Source organism: Prionailurus viverrinus, chromosome B3, assembly GCF_022837055.1.
Source record: "Prionailurus viverrinus isolate Anna chromosome B3, UM_Priviv_1.0, whole genome shotgun sequence".
Lineage (NCBI taxonomy): Eukaryota > Metazoa > Chordata > Mammalia > Carnivora > Felidae > Prionailurus > Prionailurus viverrinus.
Window position 1 is genome coordinate 61,092,565 of NC_062566.1, and position 14,649 is coordinate 61,107,213.

General features: G+C 32.9%; 1 long non-coding RNA gene across 1 annotated transcript in view; it reads left to right on the forward strand.

Annotated features, from left to right (window-relative positions):
- LOC125167496 (uncharacterized) overlaps positions 1-14,649 on the forward strand; it is a 421,392-nt gene that overhangs the window by 390,931 nt on the left and 15,812 nt on the right. Inside the window, exon 10 of the long non-coding RNA XR_007152801.1 lies at positions 1,809-1,887. This is a non-coding gene — a long non-coding RNA (uncharacterized LOC125167496). The remainder of the gene's footprint in view (positions 1-1,808; positions 1,888-14,649) is intronic.

The window sequence follows — 14,649 nt, forward strand, 5'->3', positions numbered from 1 at the left end:
CAGAATCCTTGAAATTCATTTTCTTCCCTGCATTCCATCTCTGCACAAGTTCTGTCTTTACAGAGGTCTCTTTAACCCAGGCCACTTTTCTTTCACTTTTCCTGGATAACTGAGAACTGTTTAAGATTAGAGAAATACCTTATTCTTTTACTCCTATCACAATAATTAGAATATTATGTACGTTCAACAATTTTTCAAATGAGAAAAATTGGAGTTAAGAAAATACCTAGGATAGGGGCACCTGGGTGGCTCAGTTGATTAAGCATCCAACTCTTGATTTCAGCTCAGTTCATGATCTCACAGTGGTGAGATCGAGCCCCGTGGCAGCATCCACACTGGGCATGGAGTTTGCTTAAGATTCTCTCTCTTCCTCTTTCTCTGCCCCTCCCCTGCTCATTCTCTTTCTCTTTCTCTCTTTTTTTGTTTAAAAAAAAAGAAATAAAGAGGGAAAGAAGAAAGAAAGAAAGAAAGAAAGAAAGAAAGAAAGAAAGAAAATACTTAGGATAAATCCCACTTAGTTCACAATTTTGCTTTGAGTTACCTTAAATTCAATGAAACTTACTTTCCTAATGTGTTTACACATTACATATACCTAATGGTGTTTACATCATTACATTGGAAAGACATTTGGCTAGAAAAAATATTACCAATGATAATGATTATGTATTAGAATTACATGCATAAAAACCTTTAAATCCTCATTAAAAAGCATCAATGCCAAAAAAAATCATCGATGCTACTATGCCTATCATGAAATATCATGGTATTAAAATAACTAAAGAAAACACAAAAACACTAATTCAAAAGGATACATGCACACTTATATTTATAGCATCGTTATTTACACTAGCCAGGATATGAAAGCAGCCCAAGTCTCCATAGATTGGTGAATGGATAAAGAAGACGTAGTATGTATATACAATGGAAGAGTATTCAGCCATAAAAAAAAGAATGAAGTCTTGTCATTTGCAACAACATAGTTGGAGCTAGAGTAGAATAGTGAAATAAGTCAGTCAGAGAAAGGCAAATACCATATGATTTCACTAATATGTGGAATTTAAGAAACAAAACAAATGAGCTAAGGGGAAAAGAGAGAGAGAGAGAAACCAAGAAACAGACTCTTAATTATACAGGACAAACTAATGATTACCAGAGGAGAGGTGGGTGGGGGGAATGGATGAAAGAGGTGATAGGGATTAAAGAGTGTACTTGTTGCAATGAGCACTGAGTGTTGTATGGAAATTTTGAATCACTATATTGTACACCTGAAACTATAATAATGTATAGAAACTAAAATTAAAATTAAAAAATAATCAATAAAGAAGGAAAAAGACAGGAACTTATCAATGTGCTTTTTCTAGCTCATATTATGTAGCCACTTTTGAGGGGGGATATCTCTGACTTTCTAATATTTTTATTAGTCAGAAATTCCCCAAATTCTAACTTTCACTTAAGAAAGGTATTTTTGTTGGAATATTTTGGTTTCCTTTCAAATCTCTTAATTCAGTAACTTTAAAAATATATATCTTTGTCAAAAATGGATCAAATGCATTTAAAAATAGAGATTAAAAGTTTGAGTGATGGTCAAACAAATATCTTTTGGAATACATGCTGCTGTTCTGGTGATGCACCTATAATTAATAAGAACTAGTGACTTGAGGACAAGACTATGGATCATTCTATTCTCAACTTATTAGTAATTGGTGGCCTCTGTAGACAAAAACTAGATTTGGGATATTTACAGTAAATGCATTTCCTTCTGAAAAAAATGAAATATCATTTACAGCCTATTCATTGACTTTCCCTAGGAAAATGTTCTTAATGGACACCAACAGGAGCAAAATGACAGGCATAGAAATGACAACATGGAATCCCAAAATTCTGAAGGTGAGTGGTCCTTTCTTCTGGAGGTGGATTAATGCAAAGGTTAGAAATTATTTAAATTTATCATTAAATTTAGTAAATTTCTGTTAAATGAAGGAAGCTTTTGCACTTAAGAAAAACAAAAAGATGCTTTGCTCTTCATTTTTCTAAAGAAATGGATAAATGAAAGGAAAAAAAGAGGTGGGGGGAGAAAAGTAAGAAAGGGACCTACGTATGTTAAAGGATATTTACATTTGTAGTTAGGAGTCATTAGACAAGAAAACCGAAGAATCATTTCTTTTTTTTTTCTTCCAAGTTTTTATTTAAAATTGAGTTAACATACAGTGTAATATTAGTTCCAGGTGTAGGGTTTAGTGATTAATCACTGACATACAACACCCAGTGCTTATCACAAGTGCCCTCCTTAATACCCATCAGCCATTTAACTCATCCCCTCACCCATTTCCCCTCCAGCAGCCCTCAGTTTGTTCTCTATAGTTAAGAGTCTGTTTCTTGGTTGGCCTCTCTCTTTTTTCCCTCTATGTTCATCTGTTTTGTTTCTTAAATTCCACATATGAGTGAAATCATATGGTATAGGTCTTTCTCTGGTTTATTTCACTTAGCATTATACTCTCTCGTTCCATCCATGTTGTTGCAAATGGCAAAACTGTATTGTTTTTTATGGCTGAATACTATACCAGTGTGTGTGTGTGTGTGTGTGTGTGTGTGTATACCGCAACTTCTAATACAAGTTTATTGAGAGGTGATTTTACAATATGAGCCAAAGCATTCAAAATCTACATAACATTCTGATTCCATAATTCCACATCTAGGAATTGATGTCAACAAAATCATCAAACAGGTGTATTTAGATTTATGTATCTGGATGTTCTTTGATATTTTGCTTATTATAGTAAAATGAATTTATGATGTTAAGTGTTTGGTTAAGTAAATTATATTCCATGATGGTATAGATATAGATTTATTGACAAAAAATGTTTGGTGTCTTTATTGTATAAAAAAAGCAGATTGGGGTGCCTGGGTCGCTCAGTCAGTTGAGTGTCTAACTCTTGATTTCAGCTTAGGTCTTGATCCCAGGGTCATGGGATCAAGCCCTGTGTTGAGCTCTGTGCTGAGTGTGGAGACTACTTAAGATTCTGTCTCTGCCTCTGCCTTTCTCCCTGCTCCGTGTGCTCTCTCTCTCTCTCTCAAATAAAAATTTTTTTAAAAGCAGATTATAAAGTGACATATATGGTACAGTCCCATTTTGTATATGTTTTTGTGTATTTTATATATTTTCCTAAGAATATTTCATATATATTGTGTATTTGTGTATATATGTGTGTGCTGTGTGTACATATATATACACAGACACATATATGCTAAATAAAAGTGGTTACTGATAAGGGTTGAAATTCATTTTTTATTTTTATTAATATTTGCATAGTCTAGCTTTTAATAATGTGAATGACACAGATAAGTCTAAGAAAGATATTAAAGAAAACTGTTCTTACAATATACTGCAAATATTAAATTCAGGAAAACATATTATGATGATATTTGCCTTTAATGCTGACAACACTATTTTTACTACAGTTTTTATTTGAAACTAGAAAAAGGAAATGATTTCACTCTAGAAGTTTCCTCCATCCAAGTACTTCTCTCTGACTTCCTATTTATTTACCATATCTTCTGGGACATGACTACAAATCAGTTCCCAACTTGGGAATACACAAACCCCCCAAACTAATATGTAAAACAAATTGTTCCATCGTCCCATGGTTAACAATTGTGAAGAATTATTGGTAGTATAAATAATAGTCAATTGAAATTTTAGAACAGATATGGCTCTGCCTGAGTAGTTTATTGGAAAATCATTTGTTTCACATAAGGTTTGGCATCCAGTATTCAATGTGAATTATGTGGTTATAGCCCAGTTTATTATATTTCTGTTCGTGCCAGTGGGTATATATGTGTCTTAGGCTTTAAAAAGGTAATTTGTGCCCTCAAAATGTATTATGTAACAAATTGTGATTCATGCAAATCACTTTGATTTGTTTTCCAAAAATGTAACCGGCTTCAATTAATCAGTTGCTATTCATTTCAGATGTTTCAATTGCGCTCACAACAAAAGCTCCAGTGGGTTATCACTTACATGGGGGACTGACCTCCCAAGGGTATGAAAGACACAACAATCAGACATTATACCAAGCATACAATTATAGCGTGTGTCCCCACAAACTCCAGTAAATCACACATCACTTTATGTTGGACTCCCACCTCTCTGAAGTTCTCCGTCACTCAAGCCACCTACCTACTGTAATCAGAGCACTCTGCAGTGCATGGATGCACAGCTCTCAACCTGCTGAGACCTAGTCCATGATCCCCAGTGTGTAGCAAAAGTCAGCCAAGCAGATTGCCATATCTGTGTTCTGCAGCCCGCCCATCACGATGTATCAGTAGCCCCAAGTACTGTGCTCCCGTACATGGACTTTTTTATATAAAGAAGGAAAGCAAAAGCAACATGTCAATTGTAATTGTGGTTAGGCATTGATGATACACAATATTGTCCCATAGCTTTTATTACTTGAGATGCAAAAATGGACATAGTGAAAAACTTGCAAGAGACGTTGTAAACTATGGAAAATGTTCTCTTTTATAAAGGTTTTATTTTAATTATGGGACATCTTAAAGTATAATTACCACTCATGCTTTTACTTAAGTGTCACGTTGTCTCAACCCTATCCCATTGAATGAACTAATAATAATGGACTGGGATTAGCATTTTGTAAGAGGTATATTATTATTTATTTTCCTAGGAATAACAGGGTACTTAGTGTCATCAAAAATAGAGGGCATTATTAAACCCAAACCACTTTTCTATGCCAGCTATTTATAAACCAACATATGAATAGTTCTAAAATATAGGGTACTGAAATGACTAATTGTACTGAGTAGATACTCATTAGGGGTAAAACTGCCCACGAAGGGAAGATTTGTCTATGGAGTTCTGATATCACTCTGTCAGCCATTGCAAAGTTACTCTGACGATAACACAAGATCTTATTTCTTCTGGGGCCAATTACCATGGAAAAAAGTAGAGGTTAGAGAAATGTAGCCTTAGACATAGTTCCACCATGTTGGGATGTTAGGTCTGAACCGGGATGCAAGAATTTTCAGGAGAGTAGACAAAACAACAGGAAGCCGATCATACAGCATATAACTCTGGGAACTTTCACATGGTTGAGTATCTGTAAGATAAACCTCAGTTCCATCAAGGTAAAGGCCACAAACAATAGTTGGCAAGTGCTTCAAAAGGAAACTCTCAACTTTGACACTGTTGACATTGTACGTTTACAGTTCTAATTTTCTGATCTCATTCTTCTAATTTGATACAATGAAGAAAAAATGAAGTTGAATGAACAATTTATTTATTGAGTTCCTGCCATGCTATTCTTTTTAAAACAATTTTTTTAACATTTATTTATTTTTGAGAGAGATAGAGAGCACGAGTGGAGAAGGGGCAGACAGGGAGACACAGACTCTGAAGCAGGTTCCGGACTCCAAGCTGTCAGCACAGAGCCCAGCGCAGGGCTCGAACCCACAAACCATGAAATCATGACCTGAGCTGAAATCGGTCACTTAACCGATGAGCCACCCACATTCCCCCCTGCCATGTTATTCTTAATCAGGACTTCTCTATGGCGTTGAACCCAATAATCACAATGAATCTGTGAAAGATAACAATCACCATTCGAGCCATCATAAAATCAAAGATAAGTTAACAATACAGGCTTGTGGTGGGCCTGAGTACTCCAAATGGCCAGATTTTCACTTGAGTTTTAGTGGTCTGGATAGAAGATCAAGCCATTCCCTTAAGGCAAAGCCTAATCGTGAGCAAGGCCCTAACTCTCTTCAGGTCTGTGAAGGCTGAGAGAGGTAGCGAAGTGGCAGAACAAAAGTTGGAAGCAGAGGTTGGTTCACAGGTTGAGTTAGCCACCTCTGTAACACAAAGTGCAAGGTAGAGCAGCAAGTGCTGATGTAGAAGCTGCAGCAAGTTATCCAGAAGAGCCAGCTAGCTAAGGTCATTAATGGAAGTAGCTACCCTAAACAACAGCTTTTCAATAGAGACAAAACAGCCTTATTTTGGCCTCAAAGCTTCAAAGGACAGGCTGACTCTCTTTAGAGGCTAATGCAGCTGGCGACTTTAAATGGAAGCCAATGTTCATTTACTATTCCAAAACTCATAATCCTTAAGGATTATGTCATATCTATTCCGCCTGTGCTCTAGAAATGCAACAACAAAGCCTGGATGGCAGCACATCTGTTTACAACATGGTTTACTGAATATTTTAAGCCCACTGTTGAGCATAATTGCTCAGAGGAAAAAAAAATTGCTTTCAAAATATCGCTGTTCATTGACACTGCACCTGATCATTCAAGAGGTCTGATGGAGATGCACAGTGAGATTAATGTTGTTCTCATGCCTGGTAACACAATATCCATTCTGCAGCCCATGGATCAAGGAGCAAGTTTTATCTTCAAGTCTTGTTATTTAAGAAATATATTTATCTACGTACATGTATCTATCTGCCATACATAGTGATTCCTCTGATGGATTGGGCAAAGTAAATTGAAAACCTCCTGGAAAGTATTCACCATTCTAGATGCCATTAAGAACATTTGTGATTCACGAGGAGAGGGCAAAATATCAATGTGAACAAGAGTTTAGAGGTTGATTCCCAACTGTCATGGATGACTTTGGGGAGTTCAAGACTGGAGGAAATACGTGTAGGTATGGTGGAAAGAGCAAGAGAACCAAAATCAGAAGTGGAACCTGAAGATGTGACTGAATGGCTGCAATCTCATGATAAAATTGTAATGGATGAGGAGTTGCTTCTTATGGATGAGCAAAGAAAGTGGTTTCTTGAGATAAGTCTATTTCTGGTGGAGATGCTGTGAAGATTATTGAAATGACAGCAAAAGCCTTAGAATATTACATAAACTTTGTTTATGAAGGAGTGGCAAGTTTTGAAAGGATTGAGTTTAATTTTGAAAGAAGTTCTACTGTGTGTAAAATGCTATCAAACAGCATCACAGAAAATCATTCACGAAAGGAAGAGTCAATTGATGCAGCAAATTCATTGTTGTCTTACTTTAAGAAATTGCCACAGCCACCCCAAACCTCAACAACCACGTCCCTGATCAGTAACCAAAAACGACTCCCCGTAACTCAAAAAGTTAGGAATTGAGTTTTTAAACTCAGAAGTATCTCTAGACAATTACCAGTGCTCATATCGCAAGCCCTACTGAAAATAAAATGCTGATCCTTACTTCTAAGTATTTGAAGCCAGTGGCAAATTGGATCTAACTAAATCTATCACAAAGCCTGTGTTCAGCTCAACTGCAGATTAGACTGACTCAGCACTGATCGTAGCAACCTGACAGAAGAAGGGGAAAGCCCTTTGCTGGTAGTTTCTAATGTTATTGACACAAAAGACTGGCATAGATTAAAATAGGATAAAAAATTTTAAATGTGAAGAAGTAGAAAAATGAGACCAATAAGAAAAAGACAGAAACAAGCTGACAGATAATCCAGATATTGACTTTAGCTATCCTGAACTTTAAAATAATTCTGGTAAATGTGTTATAATATCTAGTGAAAGTTGATGAAGGAAGAGATTGAAATTTTCAGAAGATATATAAAACTATCTTTAAAATCTAATTAGAAATGCTAGAACCATATAAGAAGTTTAAAATTCACTTACTGGACATAAGAGCATACCGGACACAGCAGAAGAAAAGATCACTGAATTGGAAAACAGCAACAGAAATAAAACAGAAATAGAAAAATTAAAAAAATATCTAAACTGAACAGGGAGTCACAGATTTATTGAATGATTTCAAATCATCTAATATATGTGCCATTTAAGTTCCAGAAACAGAACAGAGAGAGAGAGAGAATGGGGCAAAGAATTATTTCAAAGAGATAATGGCTGCTAGTTTTTTGAAATTAATGAAATATGTCAACCCATATATTCTCTGCATAACATAGTCAAACTACTCTAAAAGGAGAAAATCTTAAAAATAGCCAGAAAAAAAAAGACAACTTATATGCAAGAGAACAGATAATAAGAATAATGGCTGACTTCTCATCAGGAAAAAAAGGCAGAAGGCAATGGAATAACATCTTTGAAGTCCTGAAAGTTGAAATAGAATGCTGTATATAGCAAATACATTCCTCAGAAATAAAAGCAAAATAGATATTTCAAATAGACAAGGTCAAGAGGTTTTATATTGATAAGTGCAATCTATGCAAAATGCTAAAGGAAAACTTTTAGCATTAAATAAAATGATACAAAATAGAAGCCTATACCAACAAGGAAAAAAAATAAAAATCACCAAAAAGGGTAACTATGTGGGTAAATCTAAGAGATTTTTACATGTATGTGTAAATACATATTATATATTATTATATATAATATATTATATATTAGAAGGGGAAATGAATCTTGTATCTATTGCTCTATTATCTATAATTAATTATATCCATTACTATATATTATTTCATATAAATACATTATATAATACATATTATATTTTTATATAGTATATATTTAAATATATTTTATATATAAAATTCTCTTATATTTATAATATGCAGTATACTTAAATATAATATGTGCATATACATATGTGTTTATATTTAACTTAAGACTATTGAAAATTTAAAGCAAAAATAATAACCATGTATTTAAGATAAGACATAAGAAAACATATAAAATCACAGAGAATAGGAGGGAGATTAAATAGAATTCTGCTGCTTGGTATTGTCTTTCTCCCTCTCTCTCTCTGTTTTTCCTCTGCTCTCATCCACACACAAGTGTGCTCTCTTTCTCTCTCCCTCAAAATTAATTAAAAAACTCAAAAAACAAAAACAAATGAAACAGAACTAACTTTATTAAAAAAAAAAAAAGTAAGGCCCAACTACTTATCATTAAGATACACAGTGTAAATATAATGAGGAAATAAATAAAGGCACAGATATACACTGAAATAGTGGAAAAAGCTGTTGTAGCTATCAGAAAAAATAGACATTGACAAGTTTAGGAATATTTTCAAATGATAAAAGGGCCAATTCATTAAAAAGCTATAAGAATTTTAGATACATATGCACTTAATGATAAAGCTTCAAAATACATTGACCAAAAATTGAACAGTACCAAAAAGATAAGTACACAAATCCACAATGATAATTAGAGATTTTAACACCCATCTATCAATAATTGCTAGGCCAATAGAACCAACTACATTGAAAAGTAAGTAAAAATATAGAAATTCTGAACAATACGACCAACGAAACTGAACAAATTAACATTTATAGAACATTCCATCCAACAACTCTGAGAAACTAATTTGTTGGAAATGCACATGAGATAACCAAAACATATCATATGCAGGGTCATAAAAGAAATCTAAAAACTGTCAATAAAATGAAATCCCACAGAATATTTCTCTGACTACAACATTATTAAATTAGACATCATATGTAGGAAATCTTAACTTATTTGGAAAATAATGTACGCATGTCTAAATAACCCATGAGATAAAGAATAAACCACTAGAAAAAAATTTAAAGTATTTCAAACTGAATAATTATGAAAATAAAATAGATAAAAATTTGTAAGATGCAGCTAAGTCAGTGCTTGGAAGAAATTTTTTGATTTGAACTCCTGATTAAAGAAGAAATGTTAAAAAGAAAAAGAAATCTTTAAAATAAATGATCTCAGCTTTTATTTCAGAAAGGTGGGCAAAGTACAGCAAATTAATTTGAACTAACATTTAAGTTGTTTAGTTGGTGTGTTGTTTTATGTTTTCTATTTCATTAATCTCTGCTTTTATTTTCTTCCCTCTATTTAAAAAAAAATAGAAAGCAGAAATTAATGAAATAGGACACATAAAACAACACACCAACTGAACAACTTAAATGTCAGTTCTTCGAAGAGATTAATACATTTTATAAAATCCTAGCAAGATTGGCCAAGAAAAAAAGAGAGAGTAAAAACGCAAATTGCTAGTGTCCAGAATGAAAGAGGCAATAGTGCTACATGGTCTATAGTCATTAAAAGAAAAAGAAGAGGATACTTAAGCAATTATATGCCAGTATTTTGAATATTGATGAAATGGAAATACATTGAGAAATACAACTTACGAAAACTGACACACACAAAAATAGAAAATCTTAAAAGCCCTATATAAAACAAGAGAAGTAATCGAATTAAAATTTTATACACACCACACACACACACACACACACACACACAAATTTGAGGGCTATATGGTCTAACTGGCGAATTCTACTAAACATTTCAGAAGAAATAATGCCAAACTTACACAAAAGTATTCACAAAATAGAGGAGAAGGAAAGAAACATTTCCCAACTCATTTTATGGGGCCATAATAGCTCAAATTACAAACTTGACCAGGAAATTACAAAAAAAAAATTTTAAGGAAATAAAATTGCAGATAAAAATCACTTTTGGATGTACATAAAAATCCTCAATGAAACATTAATAAACCAAACCCAGTGATATATAAAATGGGTGATATATTCCATAATTAATGGCATATATACCAGGAATGCAAAGTTGATTTAATACTCAAAAACCAATAGAATTTATCACGTTAACATAATAAGATGGGAAATCATTTAGGTGCATAAAAAGCATTTAACAAAATTTAATGCTTATTTATGATGAAATTCTCAGAAAACTAAAAATAAGAGAATTTTCTCAATATAATAAAGGACATCTATTAGAAACATATACTTATCATCAAATTTAATGGCAATAGATTGACCACTTTCTCCCCAATGTCTATTCTCACTATTTTAACATTGTTCTTACTGAAAGTTCTAGTCAGTGCAATAAAACAAGAAAAATAAACAAAAGGCATAGATATTAGAAAGATAATAAAAAGAAAACAATTCTTTTTCCCCCAAGATGATATGGTTAAATACATAGAAAACCCTAAGAAATTCATGGCAGGGAGGGGGATCCTATTAGAACTAATGAGTAAATTTAATGCATTGCAAGACATAAGGTTGAAATATAAAAAGCAATTTTATTTCTCTATACTAGCCAAAAAAAAATGAAAACCAAAATTTTAAAAAATATACACCATTTATAAAGGCATAAAAATAAAATTCCTTGGAATAAATTTATCCAAATATATGTATTATTTCTGTCTTAAAAACTGTAAAGCATTGCTAATAAATTTAAAGATCTTAATAAGTGGAAAGAGACACTATATTCTTGATTGGGAGACTTCATATTATTAAATATTCATTATCCCCAAATTGATCTATAGTCCCACAAGGGTAACAAAGTACCAGCAACACTTTTTGAAGGAATTGACACAGTGATTCTAAAACTTATTTGGGAATGCAAATTAGTTAAAACAACCTTGAAAAGACTAAGTTGAAGAATTTCCACCTTCTGAATTCAAGACTTGCTCTAAACCTAACCTAATCATGACAGTTTATTATTAGAAGGAGATATAAATAGATTTACATGAAAACAAGAATTGATTTTTCAACAAAGGCACAAGATTCTTTGGGGAAAGCAGTATTTTTTCAACAAATGGTGCTGGAAAGACTGTACAAGTATCTGGAAGAAAAAAGACCCTGGGCCCTTCACATCATATCCCAAAATTAATTCAAAATGGATTATCGACCTAAACATAAAAGCTAGAACTTTAAACCTTCCAGAAGAATATCTTTGCAATCTTAGAGTAGGCAAAATTTTCTCAAGTTCCAGAAGGATATCTTAGAGATCATACATTGGTTTTAACTCAAGAGAGATGAAAGTATATACCCACAAAAAGAATGTTTACTATATTGTATAATTAAAATTAGCTAAGAGACTAGAACTTAAGTGTTCTCACTGAATGAATGAATGAATGAATGTATGAATGAATGAGTGAATGAATAAAGTGATGAATGTGCTAATTAATGCAACAGTGGGCATTCTTTCACAATGTAAATAAATGTGTATCAAATCATCACATTTGTACACTTTAAATATATTACAATTTCATTTGTTAATTATCCTTCAATGAGGCTGAAAGAAAAGAATTTTTAGAGAAGCTATATTCATAGTAGCCAAAAACTGTACACAATCCAGGTGTTCCTCAGCAGAATTGATAAAAAATTGAGGCACAGTTATAGGACTGAATGCTATTCAGAAAAAAAAAAAAAGGTAAGAATTACTGGTTCGTGCGAAAATATGGATGAGTCCTAAAAATGTTTTCTTGAGAAAAAGGAGCCATTTATATAAAATCCAAGAACAGGCAAAACTAATGTGTGCTGAATAAAATCAGAGAATGGTTGCCTCTGGAAGGGAAGATGACTGGGTAAGGGCATAAAGGAACCTTCTGGGGTGGCAAAAATGTGCTACGTCTTGTTTTGGATAATGGGTAAATGAGAGTGTAGAATTGTCAAAACTCATCCCATTTGAATACTTGGTATCTGTCCACTTTATTATATATTAAAACATACCTCATTTTTACTGTATGTAAAAATTATAGACTCACTTACCTGAGACACTAAATAATTCTATAACATACTGACAATTGCAAGCCATTTCTAAGAAATTTTAAAATGAGTCATCTTATCCTGAATATAAACTAAACATATTACTACCATTTGTGGAAAGTAGAAGGTAAAGAAGTTATTTGAGGGGTGCCTGGGTGGCTCAGTTGGTTGAGCATCTCACTTCAGCTAGGTCATGATCTCATGATTCATGAGTTCAAGCCCCACATCAGGCTTTGCACTGATAATGCAATGCAGAGCCTACTTTGGATTCTCTGTCTCCCTCTCGGTGCCCCTCCCCCACTAGGGGTCTCTCTCTCTCTCTCTCTCTCTCTCTCTCTCTCTCAAAAATAAACGAACATTAAAAAAAAGTTATTTGAAAAAACAGCCACATCCAAAATATGGACTATTCCAAAGGACAAATAACCTTATTTCTTCTAAAGAAATATTAAAAAGGGAGGAGGATCTGTTATAGACTAAAAGACAAAACCAAATAAACTGTGCTACTTGGGCCTTGTTTGAATCTCTCATTGAATGAACCAACTGTAAAAAAGACATTTTTAAAACAGTTGAAAATTTTGTATATGGACTAGGTATTAGGTGATAAAAAGTTAACTAACTTTGTTAAGTATATAATGGTATTATGACTACATAACAGCTCTCAGTTGTTATCATTTAGAGAGAAATAACATGATGTTAAGTATTTAGAGAGAAATAACATGATGTCTGAAATTTCTTTTAAAAGATTCTATCAAAAATAAAAATGAAAGGGGTGGGGTAAATGAAACAAGGTTGGCAACGAGGTTAACAATTACGGGTGATGGGGACATATAATTCTTTATACTATTTTATTGTATTATATTTCGTGTATTCTGGTAATATACAACACTAAAAATTTACCACAGGTTACTCTTCTGGCAAAAGATACAGCTGGTTATTACTCAAGTTCTTATTATTCATAAGCTTCCAAATTACATATAAATCATTCACTGCTTTTTGACTTTTGTGTTGTACTGATCTTTTTAAGTCATTAAACAACACTAATGAGTTACTTAAAGCAAATATCCTAGTTAGTAAATTAACCTTTTTATTATTTTCTATAGAACATCATTAAATGAATTTTCAGGTATATTTTATATTATTATAATTAACATTATATTATAATTATGTTATATAATTTTCTATTATTAAAATTATTATACTGTTAATAATTATTATAATTAACACTATATATTTATATATTATATTTTATATATGTATCTTATAACCGGATACTTTCCCTTTTCTTCCTCCAAAAGCAAAACAGTAAACCCAATCTTTATGAAGCCTTATGGACTTAAATAAACTAGATCTTTTTTCCAAAATTTTTTGATTTTTCAAAAAATTGCATAAAGTGAATGAAATTGATTTTTGCTAACATCAACTTCTGAGCTCCAGTATGCATTTTTAAATTTATTACTGAACGTGTACAGAGCTAAAAGTAGAGAGGTAGACTTTTTCCCATTACAATGACAATTTAAACCTGACACGTTAACAAATCTTAACCTTTTATTCACCAAGGTAAAGACTCCCTCTTCAGATCTTTCATTATACCTCAAAGGACCTCTTTTCCAAGTCTTTTTAAAAAATGTTTGTGAAATATACTGAATTGTTTTTACAATGAAATATTTGGTGGTTAATACTTTCTTTGGAAATGTTAGTCACACATTGATTATGTGCTTCCATTTTTAAGGAAGGTTAATTACAAATCAAGATGCACACAGACACGGACGCGTACACACACACACACACACACACGCCCCACACACCCTATCCCAACACCCTGATGTCATTCAAGACTCAGTTTAATTCCAAGGTACTCCACAAATCCATTCTGATCCCACATTCCCCACCTGCTATATCCCTTCTCTGCATCCCAGTGCATTTGATCTGCATCACTTTTAGGATATATATTATCTTGGGTCCACATTTCTGTCTTTGGAGAGATTGTGAGTCATCATGTAAAAATCCCTCCGCTTTGAAATCAGAAAACATAGTTTCTTCAACCTAGGCCAAAATTCCAAAGTCTCTGGACCTATTTCCTCATCTGTTATAGTGAAAGCAACATTAACCTAGCCTGCAATGTTATTCAGAGAATTAAATGAAATTCCCTGCGATCCTCATATAATGTCCAGGACATAGTAAGATCTCCATAA